General features: G+C 37.0%; 1 long non-coding RNA gene across 2 annotated transcripts in view; it reads left to right on the forward strand.

Annotated features, from left to right (window-relative positions):
* Positions 1 to 27,460, forward strand: part of LOC104325399 (uncharacterized) — a 116,661-nt gene that overhangs the window by 61,882 nt on the left and 27,319 nt on the right. The gene's annotated exons all lie outside the window — the stretch shown is intronic.

Genomic DNA, 27,460 nt, shown 5'->3' on the forward strand with positions numbered 1-27,460 from the left:
CTGAAGCAAAGCCAATAAGTACAAAAATATGAATCTTAAAATTGTATTCTGATATTTGTGTTACAAACTTTAGAACTGATAGACCTGTTAAACTGAAATATCAGCCTTTCAACAGCAAGCACTAGCTATAAGCTGAACTATTTTAGTAACTGTAAACATAATAAAAATCCTTATGATGAATCTCTGAAAAGTTCATTTGATGAAACTCATAAGAAATACACTGAATTCAAAGGAATGAATAATCCTGCATTACTGATAAGAGCTAACTAATTTTTTTTCAAGTGACAAGAAGAAGCCATGTTTTGTTATGGAAGTAACAATACAAAATAAAAGCCTAGAAAAATATCAAGATCTCTGCAACTGAAGTTCATTCTTCTGAACTGATAAAAATGCTTCCAAATTGAAAGTATATTGAAGACCCTTTTCAAGACTGTACATTTGTTCTTGTGGCAATATAGGAGTTGCTTAATTACTGACATATTTTAGTGAAAGGGTGTCCTGGTTTCAGCTGGGATAGAGTTAATTGTCCTCCTAGTAGCTGGTATAGTGCTATGTTTTGAGTTCAGTATGAGAAGAATGTTGATAACACACTGATGTTTTCAGTTGTTGCTGAGTAGTGTTTAGTCTAAAGTCCAGGATTTTTCAGCTTCTCATGCCCAGCCAGCAAGAAGGCTGGAGGGGCACAAGGAGTTGGGAGGGGACAGAGCCAGGGCAGCTGATCCAAAGTGACCAAAGGGGTATTTCATACCACGTGATGTCACATCTAGTATAGGAACTGGGGGTACTGGGGGTGGGGGATTGCCGCTTAGGGACTAACTGATTGTCGATCAGTGGGTGGTGAGCAATTGCACTGTGCAATTTGTACATTCCAATCCTTTTATTATTACTGTTGTCATTTTATTAGTATTATCATTATCATTATTAGTTTCTTCTTTTCTGTTCTATTAAACCATTCTTATCTCAACCCACGAGTTTTCCTTTTTTTCCTGATTTTCTCCCCCATCCCACTGGGTTGGGGGACCATGAGTGAGCGGCTGCGCGGTGCTTAGTTGCTGGCTGGGGTTAAACCATGACAAAGGGTCAGTTTATAACTGTGAATTATCAGGATTTATACTTCAGTCTGACAAGTAAGCTACTTGGGGCTTGGTTAGCTGCTCAGTCTCAGATGAGGAAAAGCATTAGCTTTAACTTGGGTCAAAATTTCAACATTGAATCTTTTGGGCCACAATAGAGAAGAAACATATTATGCTTATTTGACCTAATTAAAGTGAAGAAAAGTATGTAATAATTTCCTGAAAGCACTGGCAATAGGAGGTGGCTACTTATTTCAGCAATGCTGAAGGTGTGTTTGTAATTCAGAGAACCAAGTTTTCATGATAGTGTGAGACAGTAAAATGTGAAAAGGTGCAGTTGTAGAGGAAGTGTATATTAGCAAAGAGGTGTAAAACAGTTCCTCTTCTTTGGATGACCTTTCATGCAAATGCCATTTTTATTGAGTAAGCATGGAACAATACAATAATAACTTTTCTTAGCAACACAAGATTAGTGAATGAAGCAGATTAATCACAAGCATTTTAGTTACTTTTAACTATATTAGCATCAATTGTCAATATGCTGCTGCAGTCCATCCAGATGGCTGAATCCTGTGCTTAGTGTTCTGCTGAAGCAGGCTTGCTTTTTGCAGAAATCATGCCAAGATTCTCAACAAGTAAATTCAATTCTGGAGATGTTCCAGAAGACAATCAAACTTTGACTATGTGACCATTAGCAACTATTGTGGTGAAGTAGGCATAGCTCTGTGCAGTAAGACAGTGTAGATGATATCCCTGCATTTGGGGTAGGAAGGGAATGCTTACTTGAAACTAGTTCTAGTTTGGTCCTGTAGGTTCAAAAACCTTATAGTGATTAGGATACATCAGGTGTGTTACTTGAGCACACCTTCTGGTTTAATTTAATCCAAAAAGAATCCAGTTTAACGTCCTTAAATAATGTCAAGATGTGAACCAATGTGTGTCCACTAGTGGGAATGATCAGGAGGTACACTTCTCACTCCTGTGAGCTAAATGGGAATGTGAATGCACCAATCTAGTAAACACACTGATATCTCTAGTGTGTTAAACACCGTTTTCTGTGGTTAAAGGCATGAATGGTAAATGCAGTTGTTCAAGTTATACTAGTCTGAATCTGTGACAATAGCATGGATAACTTAAGCTCTGGATGTCAGCCATTTGTTTTTTTTAAAAGGTGCACCTGCTGTTATAACAATAGTTCAAGTAAAAGCTTCACTTGTTCTAGGTATATTTGTTTTGATTAAAAAGTTATGGGCGTTATGTCTTCCTGAAGTGATCTTGCTTAACCAAGCACTATTTAATCTAGCTGTGCAGTGTAATCATGTACACATGATCACATTTCAGAAATCATCTTAGTGAATCAAGTCAGTGTGCTTACTAGCTATTTTTGCGTGTGTTCAGCTTGGTATGTGGTTACTTGCTTTTTCTGTTGGAAGAATGTTTCTTAATGGATCATGTGGAGCTCTGCGAAAGTGAGTTGGCTATAGATGCAGCTTAATGCTATTTTAATAGCAGAGATTTTAACCTTCTGTTGAGATTATGTTCTCCTTTGGTTTATGTCCTTATTAAATATCTAGATAATTCTCTTGGATTTAAAGGAACAAAACATATGAATAAACGCGTTCCGGTTTTATGCTTCTATTTACTAGTTATGATCAGTGTGGCTAGTCTCAGGTCTTTGCTCTTAACCTGCCTTGGAAACTGAGAGCTAAGATGTCACTCTATTCTCTGATAAAGTAACATCTGTCCACCGATGACAGCTCCGTCAACCTTTTCTGTACCTGTTTTCTTCAGTTAGGCAAGTTAAGAATTATCAGCAATGGAATGTTCTTGTTTGTATTCTTTTTAGTTCTCTGTAGCAAATACTAAATGTGCCTCTCTCTCCCTGGGAAGTATGTAGGTCTTCTCTGCTAATGAGATTTCACACGTTAAAGCATACTGATAAGAGCACAGTAGAGCTAAGATTATACATCTCAAGTTGTTCCTGTTGCTAGGAAGTGATGAACCTGCTATCTAATGTGCAGATTTTTCTTCTGGAACTATCCAATGTATCCTGTTAAAGTTTTCCTAAATCTGAGCCATTAAATTAATTTCTCACTCGTTAGGTCTAAAATCTAGAGCACATTAATACTTTGAGTGAGCTTAAAAAAATACTTTCATAGTCGAATTAACATAAAATGGTAAATATACTCATTTTTCTGTAGTACACAAGGTATTTTCCCTCTGCTGTAGTACTTATCTGCAACATAATTTAGAAGACAGTTCTGATTGCTTTGTTAATTTTCCTTAAATATCAGATGATTTTGGGCAAGCTCTCAATTTTTCTTCCCTGTTCCCTAATTTGATGATTGTCATCCCAAGTCTTATTGCCTTTGCAATGAAATTTTTCCTTGCGATGTACTATTTTGAGCACAGATTTTTGTAACAGTGGGAATTATTATCTGTGACTAATAACAATCTCTAAGGGGCTTGTTATACAATGAAGACTGATCATGTGCTTGAATATATTCCTGATTGCTCGCAGCTATGAGTAGCTTAACTTTCTGAAAGTTCTGCCTTATCAAAAGAGGTGCAAAACTGATTTTTTTTCCCTACTGGAATAAGGTAAATGATTTAAACTACTGCTATCTTAACTCATGTTCAATAACACTTAGATGAACTTCCACACAACAGTCTAGAAAAATGTACAAATTAACAGAGGTTAAGCTGGTCCTTGAACTGTTTTAACAGAATTTTAATTGTCATTTGAATGGACCTTTATATAGCTAAACGGTGTTTCTAAAGGAACATTTCTTGGTAAGTGCCCCATTGGTGTGCAAATAATAAGATACCAGTAGTGAAGGTCTTACTTGGAACCCCATTTATTTATTTATTTATTTATTTATTTATTTTTGAACAACTCTTATTTGTTTGGTACAAATGTTTTGAGAATTAGGTACCCTTCTTGGCACAGTGTGGAGGTTTCTAAAATAGTTGGGGCTTTGCGGGAAGGTCAGAGTCAGGATGTTCTCTCTGGTGATATGGCTGCATTTCATATTCTAATACCCACTCAAGAATTTGTATTGGAGAAAACTTGAAGGCAAGGTAATCTTGGGTAAGGGTATAGGACTGGTTGTTGTGTAAGCATGAGGTTTATTGCTTATCTTGTTTTCTGTTGATTTATGTATGTAACAGTATTTACTCCTTAGCTAGCCATACTATATATAAAATAAAAACCAACAATCAAAAACCCACACCAACCAAGCAAACAATACCCACAAAAACCAACCTGTGGATGGCATGGTCCATTCTATCTGTCATGTAAACAATCCTGTATTAGTTGTATTGAAAACAGAGCTTCAAATGGTAATGTCTTGAAAACAGAAAGCTTTCCTTTCATGGACTTAAGCTAACTGGTTTATTAACAAATGCAAAATATAGCCATAGCTTGTTCAGACTTTACTAGCATTGCTTATTACTCAAGGAATGCTGTATAATTGAATAGAGTGTTGTATTTTATAATAGCGTGACTAAACTATAATTGCCAGGTTGTCGTTTTCCCCCCACGCTGCTTATGGTAGGATTGCTCATGACATGCATTGCTTTGGTGGTATTTCTAATAATAAAACTGGATTTCATTGCATAACCATGAAGAAGTATTTCCTACAGTTATGTACTGTGAAATGGTACATAGTCTGCAGAATGATATGTGGCCTTCAGAATAATTCTAAACTTTGGCTTCTTTTGAAAGAGATACTGATTACTGTTGTGATTGGCCACCAATATGAGGTAAGAGAACATACACAGTTTTTACAGTCTGAGTTCCACCAAGATATTTCCCTGATCTTTAATTCTAATTGTTAGTTTGTCTGCATAAAGGTTCTTGCAGTAGATACTCTGGTTTCCCTGTTCAGAAGTGGGAAGTATCAGTCTTGCAGATATGTTACTGTAGTAGCGAAATTACAGCATGATACCTGAAAAGAAGATGCTGCTTTTCCAGTATAAAAATGCAGCATGTTTCAATACATCTAGTACATTATGGCATGCAAATTTGTACAGAAGGCAGAAACTGCTACTTTTGATTTGCTGCTACTAAGTCAATACTGAGGATATAAAATAAAAGTGTAAGTAAACAAGAGATTGTTACTCAAGAGCCACAGCTGAGATTGCAAACAAGCTGTCAGTAGTGATAGCCATAAGGAACTTCTATACTAGGTAAGCCCAAGTGAAAAGGAGGAAGCAGTGGGCTGTGACTGGGGTCATGTGGGTTTTCTGTAGAAATTGCACATGTGATGGATTAAATTTATTTTTGAGGGCCTGGAATAATGAAAAAATGCTTGCTTACTTGTTCAGTAATGCTTACTTATGATCTTGTTGACAACATACTGGGGGAGGAAAATTGGATGAGCACTGATGCTGCCACCTCATTAGGTACCTAATACTGTACTGGGAGATAAGGTCATAGGAATATGTGTGCTGCTGAGGGGGTGGTGAAGGATGGGGAGTGCAAGCAAAGAAAGGAAAGTAATTGGGACATTGAGAAGTAGTTTCAAAAACTCTGGAAGTAAGGATTTGATTGCCTTTTATGTATGTTTGAGTTCTGTCACTTCACAATATAAACACAGCATGATTATTGAGAATTAGAGTGTGTTCCTACCATGGAGCAAGGTCGAAAAGCAGAGTGATTTGAATTGTGCAAATTAGACAATGATTTTGAGAAATATATTATGACATTGTGTCACAGTTTAACCCCAGCCAGCAACTAAGCACCATGCAGCAGCTTGTTCACTTTTGCCCCCCCCCAGTGGTGGGATGGGGAGGAGAATCAGAAAAAGCCACCACCAAAAAAAAGCCAACCTCGTGGGTTAAGATAAGAAGAGTTTAATAATTAAAATAGCAATAATAATAATTGTAATGAAAAGGGAGATAACAAAAAGAGAGAAATAAAACCCAGGACAGACAAGTGATGCACAGTGCAATTGCTCACCACCCACTGACTGATGCCCAGCCAGTCCCCGAGCAGAGATTGGCCCCCCTGGCCAACTCCCCCGGTTTATATACTGGGCATGAGCTCCCGTGGTGTGGAATATCCCTTTGGCTAGTTCAGGTCAGCTGTCCTGGCCATGCTCCCTCCCAGCTTCTTGTGCACCTCCTCGCTGGCAGAGCATGGGAAACTGAAAAGTCCTTGACTTAGGATAAGCACCACTTAGCAACAACTAAAACATCAGTGTGTTATCAACATTATTGTCACACTAAAATCAAAACACACTGTACCAGCTACTAGGAAGAAAATTAACTTTATCCTAGCTGAAACCAGGACAGTATCCACCCCTTATTCTATACCATTCATTCCCAGGCCCCACACTTTCCAATACATCCCAGTTAATCACCGTCTTGGTATACGCACACAGATATCACTCCCTTAGTCTATGGGCCATCCCTATAAAATGTCCGTTGAGTTCATTTAATCCATGGCTTTGGGCTCCATCCATCACAACAGTCTTTCAGGGCAGGAAAGATGGTGTGTGTTGTTGGAGTGTTGCACGCTGAAGACAGTTCTGGTTCCATCACTGCTGTGATTCTCTGGTTCTATCATTGCTGCACTTTGCTTGGTTTCATCAAGGTTCATTCATTAATCTGTGTGGTTTTTACTGTAATATCCTTGATATGGCATATAGCCACCATAGAAGCGATGATATACAGTGTTACATAGCAATTAACATCATATAATTTAATTCATTGACTATCAAAAAATGGTAATTGAGGAAAAGAGACCAGGGAAAAGGTTATAACTGTATATTCTTAACTGTATGAAATTGTCAAACAGTAGAAAAACTTAATTTGAATGAACCAATAAGACTCCACAGAGGGTGATAAACAGTCAAGTAAATACTGTCAGTTTAATAAAGGTTCTAAAGGTTGCAGGCCTTGTTGTAAAGCTAGATTTTTCTCATCTCTGTATAACATATGACGGTATGTTAGTAGCAATACCATTATGTCCTGGAGTATACTAATGGTGCAGTGAAATTATAGAATAGGAATGCAGTGTTACACAAAAGTAATTATGTGGTCTAAATTTTGTAGTTCTCGTCTACAATGTGGTCCAAAAAAAACCCCCAAAAAGGCAAAACCATGAAACAGGGACACTAAACTGTTGGGTGAATAAGCAGTACATAGCTGGTTGCTACTTAGAGGTGGGAAGGTCCTCCATTCCCTGTACTGTGGTTCTGTCAGACTGCTCTATTGTCTAAGGTGAAGAAAGTTCATCAAGACTTGAAATTTTATTCCAAAGTAGGATGATGATGTTAAAGAAAAATTGCATGAGACACTAGAAAGCAGTTACATTCATTAAGACAGTGAAAATCCATGGTGCTAATTGAAGTACCTGCTAAAGTGTGTGCTAGTCATGTAAGACTCTTTTGACATGAAATTAAACCGAGCAGAAATTCAAGTTTGTGACCTGTGTGTCTTGTTGAGACCCCAAGCAAAAGAGCAGGAGAAGAAATCAAGTGAATTATATCCAATTACCCTTTGGCCACATATACTAATATACTGAATTACAGAATTTGAAGAAAAGAGTAGGGGGCGTTAGTTTCAGCAAAATCAGTTTTGAGTACTTTTTAAGTATATATGCTGCTATGATGCAACTATGAAGAAGGAATTATGCTCTGTAATTCACTGGTGTATCAAAACTGAAGTCTTAAAATGTTTGTTAAGTTACTGCCATATGAAGTCAACTCTTCATACTGGATATAATACTTAACTGAGGTGGCATTTATTTACTAGTATGTCAAGCTATGCTTTAATTAGAGTGTTTCTCTAGCAATAAAAAGGAAAATAGAAATGTCAATAGTTTTGCCATTTATATTGATTCATAACTAAGATTGTGATTTCTGACTGAAAGACATAATTATGCCCCATGTTACTACTGAATCTCTACCTTTTTTTGTCTCATAACCACAACCAAATAATTCAGTCAACTTCAAAAAGTGCTTGAAATTGACTTCCCCTTTTTGTGTTAGGGTTTTTTCTTTTGTTTCATCAACTCCAGGTTTTGTCTCAGATTTTTTTTTTTCTTCAGAATAGCCTGTTTGCAAGGGGTATTCTGAAATATTCATCATCATATAGCAAAAGACTGTTAAAGTCCATTTGTGAAAACAAGCAAATATAAACTTTTAAGAAATAAAGACAGGGAACAAGTGTGTGTATTTGCTTGATATTTTGAAAAAAATACATCTCTTTCAAGTGTTGTTCTTCAACATTTCCTTCAAAAGAACTCACATTTTTAATAGTTTCTAATAAATGATGAAATATTTCACATCGTGGTGCATTATATTAAGATAGTCATCATTCTAAATCAGTGTTTTAATATCTGTAGATATTTGGTCAAAGGAGTTGAGTAGCATGTGTATATTGTTTCATATAGGGTTCAAAACAACTGAAATCAGTTACTTATAGCTGAAAAAAGTAGCTCAACAGTGATGCCTATGAATAAATGCTGTGTCTTCTGCAGACATACATTCTCTTATATCTTAGCTTTTACATTATAGTAATATAAGCATGTGCTTGGGTGGCTCCAAGAGTTTGGTGTTTGGTTTGTTTTTTGGGTTGTGGGTTTTTTGGGTTTTTTTTTTTCCCCAAAATCCAGTGATATTGAAGGTCAGTCTTTGGCTGCAATGCATTTAATCAGATGTTCTTTTGCAGAATAAACAGTGTACAGAAACACACTTAACATGCAAAGAAATCTGTTGTGCACATTGAAGTCAGTAGTTATAACTGAGATAATAAAGGGAGTACATGTCATAACAGTATTGATTATACGCTGCCAACCTGCATAATTCTGCCTTGTGGTATTTCATGCTTTAAAACCTTTAAAACACTAATTGGACTCATACGGATCCAGCAGTGTTTTGCCAAGACTCTGTTATGAGGCATCTGCTGTGAATCACCCTTGCTCTAGTAAAGATGACCATCAGCTTGTGCTCTTCAAAGTGACTTTAAAAATGTTATTATAGGCTTCCATGTATGTGGTACAGTGACTAAAAAAAACCCTATATCTAGTGTGCTGAGTTGATTTTTTTTTTTTTTTTTTTTTTTAAATACTCCTTCAATTGCCTTCCTTGAAAAGTCACTCAGGGATGACTGATACACAATCTTGTCAAGCTCTGAAAGATAAGTTGTAATTGTATTAATGCAAAACTGATGCCTTTGTTATGTTTGTCCTGGCCTAACTGGTTGAAATTTAGGAAATCAGTCTACTTTCCCAAGAAAAGAGAGTCTCTGTTGATTTGCAGCGCTAACAGGAGATCAAGGCAGCAAAACTTATGTTGGCTTTGCAAGAGAGCAGATGAGGTGGAAAGCCCAGGGGAATATCTCTCCTTATTCCAAAGACCTTTTTTGCATAGATGCCTTGCAGAACAGTACTCTATGAATTTAGAGGAGGACTGCTCTGACACCCTTATGGCCTGAGTTTCTTTTATTATGCGCCTATTTTGATAAATTACTCATTGATGCCCTAAGAGTAGTTTCTCTGGTATGTCTGTTCTTTTGTATTGTTCTAATTATGTATTTTAACTTCCTTTTGTCCTTAAATCCTCAAAATGATTACACTTACATCATCTGTATGTCTTTTTAATTCTTTATTATACTGGCTGATAAATAATCATATTGTCAAATCCTGCTTGTCTTAGTGTTTTTCAGGTGGTAGGAACACTCTGGATAGCTAATTAAACTGTATTATATAGGAAAATTTATTATAGATAAGGAGAACAATTGCCAGAAACTATATTACAAAATGTCTGTCTGTTAAAGTTGACTAGCTTACATACTGATCAAGTCAAACAGAAGAATCAATGTCAGATACTGGGATGGATTTTAAGCAGCAGAATACAACTTCATTTAGTGTAATAGTTTCTCTGCCACCTCTTACATAAATCATTTAACTCATTCTAATATATTTGGCTCCAAACATATGTCTAGTAAACTTCACAAAATTCACAGAAACCTGGTGACAAATTTCAGCTTATGAAGTCAATACTTTTCTGAGAGGCCAAAGATCTATCACAGCATTCCTGATTTGTTCCACACTTCTGAGATCAACTCTTCCACCCCTTCTGGTCTTTATCTGAAGTGTTAGCAAACAGTAATTGCATTGCCACTTAGGTTTCTTGTGGTTTGGTTTTGGTTTTTTCCTTCCTAATTTGGCATTAAACCAGAAGTCGACTTTTGTATTTGATAAGTGAGTCCTATTGCTCTGAAACACATGGCTCCAATGACCGTCCTTGTGTTTGATTCTCTCTAAAATAGCATTTTGCAATTTTTTTTCCTTGAATGTTTTGCAGAGGTAAATTGCAATTCAGAAATGGAGGAATTACCCACCTGCACCCCCCACACACCAAGTGTCCAGCTGGAGCTTCTCAGCTCATCTGCTACCTACCACTTTTGGATTTTTATTTTTATTTTTACTCAATAATACCAGATATAAAAATCTTGATTTGAAATAAAGCATGAATTTGCTATTGCAGGTATTCCAATGTGTTCATGGGCTATAGTTTTAAGACTATAGGCACCGAACAGCTGGGTTGTTCTGCGGTTTTCTTTAACTCTGTTTTTCAAACGGGATCAGAGTGACCTGGTAAACCCTCAGTGCCTGCTGGAGTAAGAATGACAAGTGAAGCATCCTGTACCAGATCTCAGGCTGCTGAGGCTGGTGGCACTGCCATAGGGCAACTGTCGGTCTGAGATGCAAGTGTAGTCTAAGCCTGGCACTCATCTGGCACTAGCCATCTCTAAGAAAGCCAGTTTTTTTCAGGTGATGTTTGTTCCTTTCTTGTATTTTCGGCCAGAACTTGAATGTATTAAGTTATGCATACACTATGCTGTATTTCTGTACTAATCCATGTACTATGCTGGTTTTGGTATTTTGTATACTGTACAAAAAATATAACCCTTTGTTTGAAGTTAAGTCTATTTGACCATATAATTAGGTGTCCACAGTTTTTACATGGCCAGCTTTCTAGCCTAGCACTAAATTAGCCCTTAAGTAATTTATGGCAAGTTTTTGTTCATTTGTTTTTCTCAAGTAAATACTGCTGTAACCTACGTGCGGTACCATCTTCAGTATGTTGTCATGTATCTGAAAGGGGAGTATATTTGCTTGGTTTCCTTTCAGAGATTCTATGTAAAAGGCCACAGTAAACTCTCCAGTGTCCTCTTCACATTTTTAAGATATAATGACATGCTTTGGAGTTGCTTTATGTTCGCATGCGTGAGAATGAAAAAGACAAAAGATGGTTTTATACAAATATACGTTAAAAAAAGTTTCATAGTATGGAATTCTGGAGTCTAGTTTAATCCCTTTTGTCAGTGTGTGGAGGGATGAGAATTGGAAAAGCAGAGAACACTGGAAATGCATTTCTTCATCCTGTTCCCACCACACCTCCCCCGGCCCAACCCTCCCAAGGAAAACAATACAACCCCGTTACCATGGAAAAATCAACATGATAGAGGACTGTTGGATCTCCCATACCATTTTTTAAAATCCAATTGGTTGCAGCTGTACTGAGAGGGAACAAATGTTTTGCTGCTTTTTGCTGCCAAATAATAGACTATATTTGGAAGCATAAGACTAATGAAAAAAATACACTTCAGAAACTTAGTGATTGCAAAGCTTCAGGCAGAAGAAAGGAAACCATTAGCTTTCTTTGTAAGGCATACTAGGCTCTAAAAATTTAGGTTTTATTTTTTTTAGATGCAGTGTTAAGTTATGTATAATATTGTTTCCTGAGGATTCATTTTTTCACCATGGCAGGGATCTCAAGCTTTATGCTTTCCGCTGGCTATAATTTATCTATTTACCAGCAGCAGCCATCTGCTTGGAAAATCATGAACTCCAACTTGGGCGGAGGGGGGCAGCAAGGTGGGAGCAGTGACTAGAAGACAGACTTGTCCTGTGGAGGGATAGCAGGCGGGGTGTTCCTGGTTCTCTTTGTACGTTCAGCTCTGGTGGACAGCCGCCTTCTTTGTAGACATAAAAAAGTGACATTTTATGGAGGTACTACCACACAACAAACCCCGCTGAGGCATGAGAGTCTGAATCGCATTAGGATTTTGGTGTCTCAAAGAGCGTGCTGTTCAGTAAGGGCCTCTCTCCCTGCCACAGCTTGCAGGATTTTTAGCTGACTTATTTGGTTGAACTTGTAGGTTTTGGCAAATTCAAAGAGTGAACTTGCTCAAGTTTGTTATTACTGGGTAGAGTTATCAGTGTTTGGTTTTCGTGGAAGAGGAAAAGAGTTTGACATCAGTCAGAAGTGACGTGATCTGTAAGTTGACAAGTTGCTGCTCACCGGCTGAGGTTACCTGCTCTCCACTGCAGGGTGATTTCAGCCAGCACTCTCCAGTCTGCGTGTAGAACACACCTGGCACTGGTGTAAGACTTAGCTGAGGACCAGCAACTCTTTTAACTGTGGCGACTTTAACATAGGTTACCCAATCATGAGGTCACCTTAATGGTTTTATTCAGATATGTAGTTTTATTATTTGAAATTATTAGTTATAAGAATGAAAAAAAGAAAAAGAGTTATTCTACTAAGCTCCTTATAAGCAGACGTAGAAGTTAAGTGTGTACCATTAAATCTTGTTAAAGCAAACAAACAAGTAATCCATTTTTCAGTCATCTGTTCATTGTCATGGTAGAAACATTGATTTGTATCTTACAGAGATTTATAATCACAGACCTGTAGCTTAATCTGCCATAGGTGAATGGAAGCACTTTTTCAGTGCTTCTGTAAGAAACTAGTGAGCTAAATCAATAATGCCATATGACATAAAGGAGAAAAGAAATATCTTTACAACATCAAGCAAGGGTTTAGCAATCTGATCCACGTTTGTGGTATTGAGCGACTCATCAAATATCTGGGCAACAAGCAGTAATTGATTTTACAGTATCTGACCACCTGACATGAATGTATATGTGTAATACAGTTGAGTTGCATTCATGCAAACTTTTTTGTATTGAGTTGCTGGTAGCTGGTAAGATTTTACTAAAACAGTCTGTGTTTTGATTATTTTTTTTTTTTTTTTACAGTTTGTTGGTGATGAATGATGTAGGAATTTAAACCCTCACCTTTAGAAATAACCATCTGTTACAAAATAGATCACTGATGTCTCCTTTAGCAGTCTAATGCAGTATGACAGAAATTACTGTTACCTATGACAGAGCGAGCTAGCCAATGGACTCTGTTACTTAATACACCTATAGTATCCTTAAAAAGCTGTATGTTTTATCTTCTATTGGGAGTACATGGATCAGGCATTCTTAGAGTGATGTGTACAGCAGTGAAAAACAATGAGAAATTGGCTTCAGAGATCTGGAGTGCCTGGTAGTTGAAGGTCAAAGTTGCAGCTTTCTGTTGGTTATAAACAAAGATGCAATTAGCACCTTGCCAGTTCAGCATATGTGGTCAAGCTGAAGCCTGTTTGGCAGCATGAATTCAGGTGTGTTAATAAAGAAAATACACCCTTTCTTCCTAGTACATTGCTGTTTTATAGCATAAACATATATATAAACATAGCATGTTTTATACTGGATGTTGTTGGGTATCACAAAACATTTGTTTATATCATTTTTTAAAAATTACATTCATGGAAAAATGTACTTCTTTCACTCTTTTAAAAGCTAATGTATACCTGGATTTTTAAGCTTATATTACTGCTAGTATGTATAGAATCATTGTACAATTGTATAAAATAGGACCGTTAAAAAAGCAGAATGATAAATAGAATTCAAAGACTACTTTTTTTTTTTTTTTTTGTACTTGGATGCCTATCTTGAGTATGGACATTGTACTAGATTTTTGACTTTGGACAGAGAATTTCCTAAAAGGAAATTCAGATGCTGAAAGCTTGCAAGTTGCAAATACTTGATTTGTTTCAACTATAAAATAGTATATTTTGAAATGAATTAAAATCTAATTAGTGATCTATTGATTTTTTGCACAAATTTGAATTTGTTTAATGATATTCTAGTTTTGCAAATATATCCTTGGCCCTGCTATTACAGGGCCTTCAGGCAAACACAGTCATAAAAATGCAGGTGTGTTTAGCAGATATAATAAAACTACGATAAAAGTGCAGGTGTGCATAGCAGGTTTATCAAGTGATGCTTCTATAGGCTAAAACAAACTCCGTCTTTATACAAGTTAAGAGGTAATCAGTAGTGCTGTGGCTTTCTGATTGCCCTTCCTCCATCATTTTCTCTCCAGCTCCAGAGTGGCTGTGCCATTTTATCAGAGTATGCTATGACTCACTTCCCCGTTTTATTTTCTCTCGCAGATGGCATCATTTCATCTCATGCTCTGAAAGTGACAAGTGACACTGTGGCACTGACTTTGTTGTATTCAGCTGTACGAGCTGTGATGAATATATAATCTGCGTTGCAACTTCCTTTGTCTCTGCCTTACACAGCAGTGGGTGAAGTAAGAAAACACAGGGAAGCTAATATAAGGCTTCAGATGCTAGTGCTGTGACTTTGAGCATGAAGGCAGTATCACTAATATCATTATTGGTCCCCGTGTAGTAGCACTGATAATGTGGGTTTTTTTCTGGTGTGCCAGGGAACATAGAGGCGTACAGCTGACTCACTGGCTGACGTTGTCATTTTGGCACACAGTTTGTAAAATGCTGCCAGTTCTGTCTTACTGTGTTGGATCTATTTGCCCAGAGCTTTTAAATTCCTTTCCAGAGCTGGCAGTTTTTGTGGAACTGTAACCTATGCATCCCACAACACTTGACTTTTTAAAACTGTGAGACGTGAAAGTATTTGGTGTGTTGCCAAAGAGAAAAATATTCCAAAAGCTAGTGTGAAAGTTTTATTCTTTTTATTTTTATGCTGTCTTATGATAGGCAGGCACTGAATTTTGTTGCAGGGGGGAAAAATGTGTTGTGAAAGACCTTCCCACCACCACGCATGCTATATTTTATCTTTCATCAAGATTTGCTGTAGCTAGCTGATTTAGAAATGGTTTGATGAGTGGTGAAATAGATCTACAGCTGTGCTTGGTAACTAGGGAAATCCATTACAATGTCTCCACGTGACTGGATCTGATCTTGACAGGGGACTACCTGTACTGCGTGGTAGAAGGGATGATAGATGGAACTGGACCTCAAAATAAAACACACACAGAGGTATCACTTGGATTAATATCTGGCCACCATTTTTTGAGAATGTACATACAGGCTTTATTGGCCAGTAGCCTGGTCTTTAGCTTGGGAGCAGTTCTGCTGTATTGTGCTGCTCTTTCTACACCATCACTGGCATGCAAGTCCTGAGAGCAACATACCTTGAAGTCAGTAAGAGAAATGTTGAAAATATTCACAGACAAAACAGTATTGGCATTACAAATTTTTTTTTTTAATACTTCCCCTTCTGTAAAGACCTTTAAAAAGTGAATTTTCCATCCCAGAGTTATTTTTCTGAGCTTGCTTTCAGTTGAAAGGGACATTCTGTAGGAGTTCCACTTTCATTTGTGTGTTTGTTCTCTGCAGTGACTTTATTGAGCACATAAAGAATGATGGGGGTTTTTCAGCAATCTTTCAAGAGAATCTTCTGAAGCTTGGGTTGATTTGGAGAGGGAAGAGGGGCCAATATAACAGCAAAACCTCTTCTAAGTAAATAAGCATATGTTCTTGCCTGTAGTAACATTTCTTTATCAATTTCCCCTACATAAGGAACTAATCAAGACCTGGAGTATGTTTTTTGTACCTAATGATTTTAATAGGTATTTTTCAAACTTTTAATGCTCTATAGTGGTGATTAATGTATCAAGCAGGTCTCATAGCTCAAACTGAGAGGTTATTCCCCCAGTAGAAGATAGGGAAATGAGGCACCCTTAATGTTTTGAGGTAAGTGGAAATTCACCTTAAAGGTCAAGATCATGCATTCCATATGCCAGACATAACAAATTACTTTTTTTTTTTAATTATTATTACATTCCTTTCCAAAAATATAGTTAAAATTCCAACTTCTCTGTCATGCAGGACTTCACTGTTTGTTCCAACCGGTCTTGTCTCAGGATCCAGTTCTTCACGCTGCTTCACGTAGCAGTGACCAAAGCAGTCAAGTCAAGACCCAGCCATCGTTAACTTTAAGGAACTTACTGCTGTTGAGAATAGCTTTCTCTCTAGCATTGTTTTCTTTGAGGAATTATAATTGAAGACGTGGACCAATTGTAGAAGACTGGTGAAGATGAAAAGGGGGAAAAGTAGCACACTTCTTTATCTCCAGAAAAGATTTATCATGCTTTATTTACTACGTAGCTTGGAAATAGTTACATGTAAACAGGACAAACTCTTTTGTTCCAATTGCAATGTCTTCTCTGGCAACAGAAGTTCCCTGTGGCTGAATTCCAGGGCCCAAAATCAGTAGAGATCTGCTGATTTCATTTTCTCTGTCACACCAGAATGAATATGACCCTGTCTTGATGTACTGATCAAACTTCTCTCCAAATACATGTTTATTGTGAATGGAACAAAGTTTCAAGTGCAGCAAATTCAATTTACTGTTTCCACTCTATCTTGAAAAAATAGCCTCTGCCTCCAGGTGAAATTTGAGTGCAAACAGGGGAATGTTGGTTTGTGGGGTTTTTTTTGTTCTTTTTGTTTTGGTTTGTGGTTGGTTTTGGTTTTTTTTTTTAAGCAACAAAACAAAGCAAAAAATCCCCACCAAAACAAAACCAGAAAACACCCAAACATCCATAAAGTAGAAATTATGCTTGAATACATATATGATTTTATCAGTTCTGTACATAAGAAGGTCCACAGATGCAAAAAGATCATTTTGTCTGAAGTATTGTTTTAGGAAAGTTTAGTTGTCTTTTTTAGTATTTATCTGTCTTTACCTTCCAGATTGTAGGAGGTCTCTTTACACTGTCAATATTTTAATGCGTCCTGTTGCAGGGTACATGTTGACATCAGAATGGAAGTCTCAACTGATAAATCTGGAGTAACTAGTTAATATTCGATATACCAGACGTAACATAATAAATGATTCTTTTTAATGTATTGCATTCCTTTCAAAAAATACAGAGTTAAAATTCCAACTGCTGTACTAAATTCTGCTAAATAATTTTGTAAAATAAACCATGTATATCCATGTGGATATACTACTCAAATGTCAAAGATGTGTAGACAAAAGTTTACCGTACCAGAGAAACACATTTTATAACAGCTAGGGAACTAGAGCAGGAGTGAAGCTCTGAGTCCCCGATGAGCTTTTATGTAATGTTTTCTGACTTTGTAAATCATTTTGAACTGTGTGCATACAGCAGTATTATTCATCTGTCATTTTGGGGCATAATGTAAACAGTTCAGCAAGAGTGCTGTATTTTCAATAGTTTCAAAATTATTGACATGCACTTCAGGGGAAAAATCTATTCTGTTAGTACAGGGAGTACAGCATATAAAGTATATATGTATTTTAAAAACTTATTTTTAAAAAATATATTTTAAAAATATATATTACTATATACTAATATTATGTTAGTTTTAAATATATAAGAGAAGTTATGCGTTAATTCATTTTCATACAAGACTTACAGTTCAGAGTGAGCAAGAAGTGTATCATGTATATCACAATCATATTTGAGGTAGGTTATAAGAATCTGAAATGATCTTGTTCATAGGAATATACCAATTCCTGAACAATGACAGAAAGAGATACAATGCAGACCATTTTTATTTTTTTTTAATCATAAATGGAGAATTCACAGTTAATATTTTGGAGGAGTCTGTGTAAACTGTTGCAAGAAAATGAATTAAGCTTAAATAAGTTTAACCGATTGAAAGATGACTTGCCTAATGTACTCCATTATCATGAATAATTCTGCCCTTTCACCTGTATAGTAGTAAATAATGAAAGAATTCAGTTCATGGAAATTAGGCAATCTTTCTCTTTGTTTTAATAACTGTGCCTTTGAATCTCACTCTGGTCTTTAACAAAGACTCCATATCAAGACAGCACAAAGCCATTGAGGGAAGAAGGGGGTGGTGTTAACATCAAGAGGAAAAACAGGATCATGAGGTAATGTAGTGGCAAACTTGAACATTTTATTACCTCGTTATTGAGCCCTCCCTGGAGCTTTTAAATTATTTTAATAAATGCAAACAAAATAAAATTTTATGAAAAATTTTTGTATGAGGAGCTGCTTTTAGGTAACTGAAGAATGAAATGGGATGGTTAGTGAACACTTTCGTAGCCGGTTTGATGAGATCAAGTCATTACATAGAGAATTACAACTTTTTTTTAATTATTATTTTTAAATTTTTTTTAATTGACAGCCTTGCACTCTTCCAAAGATGCTTTTGGTTGCATGGTGGAAGAGACCGATTCCATGTAAGCAAATGCTTGATACTCATCTGGAATGTGAGGATTGTAATGTTTGATGGTTTTGGTGATGTAGACATTTGAGCCCAAGACGAACCCACAGATGAGATGTGGGTGTTTTTTTCCACCATTAGTTCAACTCCTCCTTTCTCTCAAGCTCTCCAATTATGCTAGTACAAAAAATATTTACTGGCATGGACAAAAACTATTTAGACATTTGAAATAGTTGTGGCAACTGGAAATGCTACCTTTTTTTTTTTTTAGCAATATTTTTTCCACTCTAACCAGCCCCAATACTGCTGCTGAAAGATCTTTGTCCAAATATATAATAGAAACAAATTGCCAAACTGTGGAACACACAATAAAATAGTTTTCTTTTCCAGGGTGCTCTACCAGCCATAAGTATTCAGCCTCCTGAGAACAAATGACTGTCTCGATTAGCAAGCAGGATGAGTAAATATGTAGACTAGAACATGATGCTGAGGACAGTGTGTTGCCAACGAGCTCTAGTCTAATCAGGAGATTTGCTCCAGAAGTGTGCTCCTCATACAAATGAAAATGGTAATGTGAATGTACCATTAATATGAAGAATGTGTATTTTAAGTAACTGTTTTAAGATTTTTTTTTCTTTTTTTTTTTTTTTTTTTCTTTTGGTCTTGCAGGTCTGTTAACAATAGTTTCTGGAGATGATTGCAGATACTAAACAGAAGATAAATCTGGTCTCCTGCATTTTTCAGGCAGATAGGAATGTCTGCCAGGCCAGCACTGAGCCAGCCAGAAGCTGTGGCAATATAGGCAATATGAAACAGAATGACTTAATGTTAGTATGCCTTTCAGTAGATTTAGTGACTTGATTTCTGTATTGTGCTAACTTAATTCATGCAGCTTCCAGTTGATTTGGAGCGATGACTGCTTTTGTGTGCAAAATGCTTTTCAGACGTATTCTTAAAACTGCCAGTAAACAGAGCTATGGGTGAGAAGTGTGACTGCTGAATGAAAACAGTGGAGGAAAAGGCCATTGCTAGAGATTTGGAACCCTAGAGAAAAGAAGAAAACCAAACAGATTATAAGCATAATTAGACCAACACTATGAGAAGGTAACCAATTCCAGTTTCTGAAAGGATGCCATTAGCTGCACAGTGAGATGACTTGGCCCATGAAAGTTCTAGGAGCAGAAAGTTCTGGGAGCAGAACAGTCCATTGTTTCTGAGATGAATTTGTTATTCAAGTTAGTGTATGTAGAGCATTCCTGATCTTATATGGGGCTGAAAACTTTCTTCACGCCTTAATTATGAAATAAATCTTAATTCAGTGTTATAAACAGTACGTCAGTACTATCACCATCTCTAGGCAAAGACCCCAGCAATAGTCTTATGTGTGCCTCAATTGACCATGATAATGGAATCAAAATTTACTGTACCCAAAGCAAGGCCATACATAAACCTTTTTGGAACAGGGGTCTGTGGTGTTTATGTAGGTGATGCCTCCTATGTAACATTTTACTGGTTCCACCATTTAAGAGAAACAATAATGTACTAAATAAGAACTTCCCCCAGCAGTTATTAGTGAACTAGACAGAGATTCTTTAAAGTATGAGATTACTAGAAAATATGAACTACTTCTGACCCACAGATTCATACTAATATTTCAGAAAACACCCAGAATTAACAGCATCATTCATATAAATATCTGGCAGGAAAAAGGTTGTTTATTGTATAGAAAACGTACATTTAGAAAATATGTTTTTTGTGGCTTTGTTTCTTAATATACATATAAAAACTTTCTATTTTATTGTTTAATTGCTTTGAGCAACATGAGAAAACTGGTATTTTGCATAGCTTAGTCAATTGAATTATGCGTAAGCATTATCACAGCTCTAGTTGCTACAAATATTTAGAGGGAAGGGGAGAAAAATGTGCAAGTCAAACCCTTCTGCCTCTGAGGGCAGGGACCAAATGGATATAACAGAAGTCATTGATAAAATGTTCTGTTTGACTAGACTAGTGACAAATGACAGTTGAGTAAGAGTCATTGTAATAAATCTAGTGGGAGAGTATTCAAAGTACAGTCCTTTTATTAATTTCTCCGTGGTTAAATGTAATACTGAAATAAAACCAGTCTATATTCATAACCTTGGATTAGAGGCATAAAAATACTGTTATTGTTACCATTTAGTCTTGGTAATGCCCACATAGTCATAATCTGATGTGGCCAGAACTTTGAGATGAGTCCGTTCAGGTCTTTCCTTATAGGAAGCTCTTCAAACATCAAAAGGTTTTTAAAATTAAAAAGCTAGCTTTATTAGAGTAAATGTTGAATTACCTCACTCTTTAAAGACATTAGATAGGTGAGATAGAGCACAACTGGAAAAGCTTTATAAATCTCTCAGTCTGTCCCCTCCTGCTTCTTCTCCTGCATCCTTTCAGGACTGGTCCTTGCTCCAGCCCTGGTTTCAGTCAACTTGTTGGTTTCGGGAATAGTGGCAAACTCCACAGAGCCTGGTCTAGTCCTGCGGAAGTTTTTCCTTGTCCCTGCTGAGAAGTGCGTGCTTTCCCCCACCCTTCCCAGGAAGGGGAAGGCATGGTCCCTTCTCGAGCCGCAGGTTCTCAGCACTGCGCTGTGACTTTCTTCCCCAGTACACCACATAGTTTCTGGTATCTTATTATTCGGTTGTTCCCCAGGAACAGCTGTAACACTAGTGGCCTGCCCCTACGTCCTTCTTTCCTTGGAACGTAACACGGACACTCAGGACAAAGAGAACTGGTTTAGTCCATTTTAACATTAACATCCATCTGCTGTTCAAAAATAAGCAGTAGAGAAATCAATATGTAATGCGTGACAGTGATCAGGTATTGGAGATGCATTTTAAATTTTAAAAAAACAAAAGGATTTGAAACTAACTAGGCATATTAGACAAACAGCAAAGTAAGATGAATCATTTTCTCTTCTAAGAGGAAAGATGGTGTCTACAGGGAGAGCTTGGCCTTACTGCATAGTAGGTTTGAACCGGAATGGAGAGATGAGACAAATTCCCCAGGGTGTGCTTTGGTGGAATTACAAAATAAATAAAAAAATGTACTGGGTGGGAATACTTTTTTCTGTTACAAATGGTTTGAAACACTCTTAGGTTTTTTTGGCCAACTTAATACATAATCCTGAAACTAAGATGTTCTTGGCAAAGTACGTGCTTCAGCTTCTGTCTTGTTAGAAGATGCTACTCTTCAAGGTTGATTTGTTTTAGTTTAGTGTGACATTAGCTGCAGGGCTTTTCAGCAGTACAGGCAGAATTTGGTTGTGCTGGGAGGAGAGGGTCAGGTGCATAAAACCTCTGCTGTGAAAGTGAAAAGGGTGAGAGATGGCAAAGCAGGGTAGAGAACTGCAAGGGAAAAAGAAAAAGCTGCCGAAGAGTGAAATTTCCGTTTTGCTGCTACACACAGAATGAGTGCTGATTGCTGCTTCTAGAAGGCAGTCCTCTTTTTCCAGCAGCAGTGGCTACCCTTACAGCACTCTGAGCCTTCCCTGTTAGCAGTAGCTGCCAGCCTGACACGCCAATGCTCCGATCTGGAAAAGGAGCCCTTTGCTCTTTTGCTGCACATCGGCAGTCTGTGCCCTAAGGCATTTAATATCGTAGCTGTCACCAGAGGTTTAGCGTAGAGAGGCTTAATCTTGGCCTATGGAAGGACCGAGTCTTGGCCTGAGTTTCAAGTTTCTTAAGCAACTAAACCAGATACTTTCTTCTGGTTTCCTGTTTCGTCACCAACACTTCTCAGTTCTCTATTACAAAGACTCGATGGGAACATGCTCAAGTATTCACAACTGTGAACAGAGCCTAAGGAGTGATAGGATTTAATTCCATAGTAGTTGTGCGTGATTTTTAACATTTAAGAGTGATACATAATGACTTTATAATTGTGTGTAATAGTGCACAAAATGACAGAATTCTAAATTAATAATAGCTGTGTGTTTATTAGCTAGCTGCTGATTTAATTGATATACCATTTTTTTAGTGGTGCGTTGCTTAATCAATAAATATTGTGGTTTCTTAAATTAGTTACATCTTGGGCCTGCAATTAAAGAGGGAGAGTCAAACCCATAAATAGGCCTGTATGTTGCTTGGGCTTAAGCTAGGTCTCAGAAGGGATAAATCCATGTGGATCATTCAAGAGCAGCCTAGGTCTCTGAAAACAAATGGACGCATTGGTAAATAAGCAAGATTAAAACCAGTGTATTTGTTTAACTCTCCAAGAATTATGAAGAATTATGATTTTATAGTGGCAAGTGGGAGCTCACTTGGGAAACTAGATGTTCCGGTTTTAGAGAATACTATGTTTATATACTGATGTTAACATAGCAAACATTCTTAAGTCACAACAATGAAGAATTGCATTTGCACTGTTGTCTCAATTTTGCATCAGTATCCTGGCACATCACATAGATACTTTGAGCAGAGAGTAACGATTTTCTACTTCTATAGTCCAAGTCAAGGTGAAAGAGCAAATTCTTAACACAGATGTTTCATATAAAACTGGCTTGCTTCATTCTGGTAAATATGAGAATAAACACATTCTAGCACTAGCAATGCCTGTGAATATTTTGTTTGAAAGCATTCAGGTAATCAGAAAAAACAGGGCTGAAGGAAACTTGAGAGGTCATCTAATTGATTGAACTGTCTAATAAATCTTTATCTTTGCTTAAAAATCTCTAGTGAAATAGCTTCCAGAATTGCATTAAGTGGCATGATCCAGTTCTTCACCAACTTACAGTGAAATAGAATTGCCTACTTCTGATTCATTTCCCTGGCAGCAGTGAAAAGTCACCACTCTTGTCCTATTCAGTGGATATGGAAGTTACATTCTCCTTTTACCTTACCAGTAGCTTTTCTTACAGTTTGAAGTTTATTAACATGTATTTTCAATGTAAAGACTTCTCCCCTCTCCCCCCCCGACCGTTTTCTAAAGTTCTTAATTTTGTTGCTGTGCTTGTGAGGATCTTATGTAGATGCAGATACTGACACTACTGGGGAAGGTGGAAGGATTGCCTCATGTTTTGCATATGACATTCCTGTTTGTATTTGCTGGTATTCAAACATCTTTAGTGATTTGTGTTGGTGATTTTGTGGATTTATTTCTGCTCAACAAAAGCTAGTTCTTATTTTGAATTAGTTCTTATTCTTATCGAAGTGTACTACTCTATCCAGTTTTTTGAAGTACAGTCTACTCCTTCTGCAGCACTTCACCCATCCGTGCAGTCCAGTGCCAAGCCCCCTTTTTGTGAAATGATGCAACTTGAGTGCTTACCTGTAAGTTGTAACCACTTCTCTGGAAGTTTGAAGAGTAAAGATCGTATATGTTGAATCTGAACAAAGGGAAGATGAAAAAGACTATGAAAGGTACAAGTTATTTTCAGTGTATTTTCTATGAGAGAAGAAGACATTGTAAATAGGCTAATGTATTGTACAACTATGATATCATCCAAGAAAGGTAGGGGGAATTACAGTAGAAAGCTGATCAATATGTATAAAGCTCCAATAAATGTTCTTTGTCTTTATGATTGGTGCGAGTTGAAAACTTGCTGAGCAAAAATATTTAGAAATAAGGGCAATAGAACTGGCAGGAGTGTAGCTATTCTAATCAATAATAAAAGGATAATCTGTCTTTTTTTGTGGTACACAAAGCAATAACCTGTTGTTCAGATTGATTAAATGCCTCAGCTCTGCTTTGATTATTAATCAGTCTCTAAAATGGCTATTGTGAGTATAATGCAAAGTGTTATAGGGATTAGGGACAGTAGTGACAGTGCTATTAACAGAAAGGCAGGGGGAGTCCTTTTTTCATGAGGTGAAAGAAGCTGAACTGAGTGGGGTGTTTTTTTTCTGGACGGGCTTTCTGTTGATATACATATGAGTGGCTTGACTGCCGTGTCAAGTTGCAGAGCTCTAAAATGGGGTCTAAAGGGTTAGTTTATACAAATCACAGTAATTTTGATCTCGGATACACAAATGTAAGAAGTGCCATTGACTTGATGGAGAAACAATGTGAAATATGAGGACTAAGAGATTTGGAAGCTCTTGGCTAGAAAAAACCCTGAGTAGTTACCTTTTGGAACCATGCGTTTGTCTGATTTATTCTTTGTAGGGATTACTTGTTTCATTGCTTACTTACACCCAAGATTATTTGAACTGTGGGCTAGCCTAGGCTTTCAACTTTTGTGCTTTTTAAGTTATGAGAAAGGAAAAAAAAATCACCCCCGCTATGTATTTTGCACCCTATGTTTGGGGTTATGTAATTGCCTAAGTGGGTTTTTTCAGTAAGTTGGATAGGTGGTGTTTTCACTTCAAAAGGTAGGGCAAAAGGCCAAAGTTTCAGTTGTCTAAATGGCTCATTACTGTCTGAAAGGGGGAATTTGGGTTTTGCCTTTTTTTTGTTTGTTTTTTTTTACTTCTATTAGGAGGTTCAAATATACCTGTTTTACCGAAATTTATGAATCAAACTTTATAAAATGCAGAATCACTTAAGACCCTGAGCAATAGCCTTTAAGTTGTCCCTCCTTTGAGTCCTGTTGGACCAAATGACTTTCAGAGGTCCCTTTCTACTTATCTTATTCTGGGACTCAATGATTCAGTGATATCGTGTGGAATAAAAAATATTTAGGATGTTAACCTTTAAATAGATTTGGTGCAACTGATGAGAGTAGTCGAGTTGATATTTATTTATCTTTTTCTTTTGGAGGGCTTCCTTTCACTGACACTTAGGAGTCCTTGTAACATGAGCTTCTCTATCATGCTGTCTTCTCATGACTGCCAGTTATTCATCTCGGTTATCCGAGTCCTGCAGTACTTGGAGGAAATAAATGGGTCTCCATGATGGGAATGACTTTAGTTTCAGCACCGCCTCTCTGAGAATTTACACATATGCAACGGATGGATATTTGTTTGGTTCCATACTTTTAGGGTAACACTGAATACCCATGAGTGTTTAACAGAGAAGCAAATGCTACCATTATGAAAACTGATGTTAGATCTTCAGAAGAATTTTCGTCTTTTGAACAGTACTGACCTGCATGACTAATGATGCATTATGCCGAGAGTATAAATTTCATAGCATTCTCAATCTTGACTTCTTTCCAGCTGTGTTGTGTTTTGGGTTTGGTTTTGGGTTTGTAGTGTTTTAGTTTGTTTTTTTTTTAATAGTGGAATGAAATAATGAAGCTGGTGATAAAAGATGCCTATAAAAATGCTGGCAAATGTATTACTAAACAATATGGGTTGATTTTTTTTCTCTCGATCCAGCTGGTCATTAGGCCTTTCCAACTGTCAGTGTCTCATGTAGTCTCCCTTAATAGCAGCACATAATTAGCTTTATGCTGATCAGAGGCATTGGGGATAGTGGTGGTAATACTCAAATCCAAATATCAAAATCCCAAGGAAGATCGCTCGAAGAGACATATGTCTCAGCCAGCATTTATGACTTTTAGTCCTAAAGTCTGTAACTGTTGATTTAGGCACATGAGCTTTGAACTATGGTATGGAAACTTATCAATTAAGAATCCACAGGAGTTCTGGAAGAAAAGTACAGGTGTCTCTCCAAATGGTAATATGTCACTTTTTTTTTTCCCTATGCAGGCCTGTTCTCACTTCAGATATTGAATTTCTTCTTATCTAGTTTCTTATTTAAAAAAAGGTAATGAAAATTATAGTCTTGACATTGCTCTATTAGGAACAAATTGTCTCAATTTTTAATCTTAATCCAGAGCCCTATATATACAATCTATATTAGTGTACTTCACAGAAGTGTTTCCTTAATGGCTGTTACAGGATCGTAGTTTTCTAGTGTTTTTGGGGGGCACTTTTGAGGTGTTTTTTTCACTGCACATATCTGATAAATGACTTGCATTTAAAATTACCCAAGTCAAATTGGTCCCAAACTCCAAAACTTCCATGTAATTCTGGAGTGTCAGAATTCCAAGTGTATTTCACACTTCTACTTTGTACAGGACTGAAAACTGAAGCTTTACCTCTGCAAATATAACATGGTAGTCATTATTAGGAAGGCCACTGGAGGGTGTTGATATTACTGCAACTAGGACTTAATCATAAAAGTAGGAATTTCTCTCAATTCTTTTAAAGAACATTTTATTTGAACAGCTGTCTTCCAGAGCTGTTCTGGCTTGCATATTGGGCTTGGACAAATCAGCTATTTGATTATGAAAGAGGTACCTAGCTAAGTAAGGGGCAGGATTTCAAACACTTCAGACATATATTTATTGACTAGATCTAGCAAATTAGTTGGTTCATGTGCTGCCTGGATCCCAGACACCACTTCATGATGCATCAGTTAGGGAGTCCACGTGCTGAACATCAACCTCTGCATTCGGCTCTACAGTCAGCCAGAATAAACTGAACAGGACTTCAGAAAAGGAAATACACCTTGACAAGTGAAAATTGCGTCTCCTGCATTAAAGTTCTTTTAAAGCTGGAAGTGTCTTTGAATTTAGGCTTTCAGTTCTTCAATAAAAGATCACAGTTCCCTTTTTGTTCTCTGGCATTGTAATCCATTTGAGGATTCTGTCAACACCCCTTTCAAAAACTGCATAAACCTGTTAAGATTTGTAGGAGAAAAATCAATACCAGTTACCTTTTACTCCTAACTTGAAGTTCACAGCCAGAGCTTCCTCCAAGAAATGTTTCAGTACTAGAAAAGGAAAAGCAGACATCTGTTTCTTAATGGTTCCCTATTGAAAGCAATTAGTGGTACCACTACAGGGATTATTTTTGGCCTAGATTTTTGCTCAAGGATTATTTTGGTTGTCCACTACTTGTTCTAACTGACCATAATGTAAGGACACATCTTAACTCTAACAAGACAGTGGGATAGATACCGAGAAAGTAAGTGCAGTACTTGAAATGTCGACTGGATGGGAAGCGTGTTGACTTCTCCCAAAAGAGATCTGTCAAGATTCATTGCAGGATCTATTCCTTACCTTCCTCCTTTAATTTCCTGCATCATTTAACCAGTGTTTTCTGTGGCAGAAC

The sequence above is a fragment of the Haliaeetus albicilla genome, chromosome 23 (genome assembly GCF_947461875.1).
Source record: "Haliaeetus albicilla chromosome 23, bHalAlb1.1, whole genome shotgun sequence".
Lineage (NCBI taxonomy): Eukaryota > Metazoa > Chordata > Aves > Accipitriformes > Accipitridae > Haliaeetus > Haliaeetus albicilla.